The sequence below is a fragment of the Bos taurus genome, chromosome 21, assembly GCF_002263795.3.
Source record: "Bos taurus isolate L1 Dominette 01449 registration number 42190680 breed Hereford chromosome 21, ARS-UCD2.0, whole genome shotgun sequence".
NCBI lineage: Eukaryota > Metazoa > Chordata > Mammalia > Artiodactyla > Bovidae > Bos > Bos taurus.
In genome coordinates, this window is record NC_037348.1 from 34,303,432 (window position 1) to 34,306,670 (window position 3,239).

Below are 3,239 nucleotides of genomic sequence, written 5' to 3' on the forward strand. Positions count from 1 at the left end.
AAACTGGATCCCCCTTTGTAATTGCGAAGATAGCTGCCCAGAATTTTGGGAGGTGCAGGCTTCCTCAGTGAGATTTAAAATATGTCTACACATTTAGAAGGTGCAAAGCCAATCCCCTTCTCTTTGAATGGGGCTAGACTTAGGGACTTGCATCTAACAACTAGGAAAAAGCAGAAATGACACCATGTAGGTTCAGAGACGAGGTGGTGAGAGAACACAGCTTTGAGCTGCTGTCCCTGAGATCACTTGCTCTGGGGAAAGCCAGCTGCTGATATGGTGAGGACACTCCAGTGACCCTGGAAGAGGCCCCTAAGGTGAAAAACTGACCTCCAACCAATAGCCAGGGAGAGCTCGAGTCGCCCTGCCAACAGCCACTGAGAGGTCTTGAGGAAGGGCCGGTTTAATCCAGTGAGCTTGGAGGCCGATCCTCGACTCTGGCCAAACCTCAGGTGACAGCAGCCCCTCAAAACAGCCTCTGAGCTAGCAGAATTATTCTTGGATTCCTGGCCCTCAGAAACTGAGGTAATAATTATCTGCTGTGTAAAGCCACCAGGTTTTGAGATAGTTTGTCAAACAGGAATAGATAACTAACATAGTTGTCCTTGCCCAAGGGGGAAATATGCTTCTAGAAATTCTTTCAGGAAAGTGAAGAAGCCTTTGTCCCAGAAGCCTCCAGCAAACCCTTCCTCACGTCTTATTGGCCCAGACTGATCACAGGCCTATTCTTCAACCAATGACTGGCCAGGGGCTCAGAGGAGGCCAATAGCCTCTGGCCTGGGCCACTCCTGGGGTAAGTGCCCCAAGAACATGGGCTGAGGGGGAGGGGTGGAGGCCTGACCAGAGTTGGGGTGCTGCCAAGAAGTGGCCATTCATGCTCCTTCCACAGAGAACTGTGGGGCCACTTAAAGAGATTGGCTTCATGGCAGAAATCCACGAATTTCACCTTGGTTCTGACAGTCTATGTATGAAGAGAAACAAGTTGACTGCTTTTCTTTGTGAGAGTTCGTTGCTCCAGTGCCGCCTATAAGACATGACCTTCCTGGGCTGATGTCATCATTGCAGGCTCAGGGCCATCAGTGAGGCAAAACAGGTTCCTCCAGAGTCTCTTTATCTGAAAGTCAGGCCTGGATGGGGCAATGGTTACCCCCCCTAGGAGAACAACAACCGCTCTTGATAAGTATGAAGAGAAAAAATATATAAATATAAAATATACAAGTATAATATAAATATAATTTTTTAAATATATTTTTTTTCTAAAAAAAAAAGCTGCTGCTACAAATCTGTTGGAAGCGGTACACAACAGCGCTGGAATCCTAGGTCAAGTGACCGCGAGAGGACAGCTTTCACTGTCCCACGTGATCTATGGGCTGATAACACAGCAGAAGGGTTTGCAGGAGGTCAGCCTGTGAGTGTATGAGTAAGTGTGGTAACAGCCTTGTTGAGATGTCACTCACATACTACACCATTCACCCACTTAAAGTGTACAGTTCCCTGGTTTTTCATATGTTCAGAGTTGTGCAGCCATTACATACATCGATTTTAGAACATTTTCCTGCTCATCACCTGCCAAAGAAACTCCATTCCCTTTAGATATCATCCTCTCAGCTGGAAGCAACTGCTCCTCTTTCTCTTTTATGTGTGCTTTACATATATGCTTTGCCAGCAGATAAGATTTTGGGGGGAAATAAAAGAAGAAATATCATATTGTCCACTGTAAAACATAAGGTATAGTGTAGATTATAGTCGTCAAGTGCAATGCGTGGTGTGTGTGCTTCCTAACAAATATGCATTGATCAAGTGGGCTGTAGTTTTTCTAAACAAAAGATTTATGTATTTTTATTTTTAATTATTTTGGCCATGCTGGGTCTTCGTTGCTGAATGCTGGCTTTTTCCAGTCGTGGTGAGCAGGGGTCACTCTTCATTGTGCACAGGCTTGTCATCGCAGCGGCTTCTCTTATGGCCGAGCGTGGGCTCTGGGCACTGGGCTTCACTAGTTGCAGCGCGTGGGCTCAGTAGTTGTGACATGTGGGCTTATTTGCTCCTCAGCATGTGGGATCTTCCAGTACCAGGGATCGAACCTGTGTCCCTTGCATTGCAAGGGGGATTCTGAACCACTGGACCACTAGGGAAGCCCAGGTTGTAGTTTTGTTGACTGATGTTGTACGATTGATCCTGTTGTCTGGGGAAGTGGTGGATGCAGGGAGAGGGTGTGTGGGGGGCCTGGGATGGGTCTGGGGTGTGGTGTGATGGGAGGGTTGTGGAGGCAGGTCAGTGAGGAAAACAAAAGAGCCAGTGGGTGGATAGGAGTTGACATCCTGACTTCAGTGGTGACCTGATTTGCCAAGATTTTGGAAAGAGTTCAAAGTGGCCTGACCGCAGACCTCAGCTCAAGGGATCCAGAGCTCTATCTGAGTCAGCCATGTTGAATCACAGCCCCAGATCAGGGCCAACTGGGGAGGGATGGCACGGATTGAAGTTCAAGGTGAAATTCCTTTGTTCAAGTTCTTCCAAGGCCTGGGGAAATAAAGACTTTCTCATCACCTCTTCCTCTTGCTCTGACCTTCCCCCCTGTCATCAGCCAGACACCTACTCTCTGGAAGTCTGCAGTGGGTGCCCAGCTGGCCTTTCACATGGCAGGCTCAGGGGATGGGCCAGCCATTCCTTTCGAGAATGGCCACTCCTGATCGGTCCCTTCAGGCTCTTTAGGGGGCTCAAGGCCTAGTTCAGGCCTGCTTCTGCTCCTGCCTTGCTCTAGTAACCCAGGGTAGGGCTCTGCCCTCTCTGGACCTCAGTCTTCCCATCTGTACAACAGCAGACCAAAGAAATGACTCCCAAGGGCCTTTCTAGGTCTTTCAGCCTAGACCAGTTAATGTTGTCATCGCTCTACAGCTTGTAGGGTTTTGTCACATTATTATGCTCTCATTGGTGTCCTCAGGCTCACTTCTCAACAGCATGCTGAGAGCCCAGGCATGGGAGAGGGATAACCTGGGTTTGAATCTCAACTCTGCTTCCGGTTAGTGCAGTGTCTTTGAGCAAACACCCATTCTGTCTATGCCTTGGTTTCCTCATCTGTAAAATAGGGAAAGTATTAAAACCTACCTCCTAAGGGAGGTGTGATGATTAAGTGGATTAATGCATGTCATATGCGCTGTACATGCTAGACATTCACTATATCATATCAATACAGGTAGGAGATTGGGATTGACATAAATACACTCCTATGTACAGTAGGCTTCCCT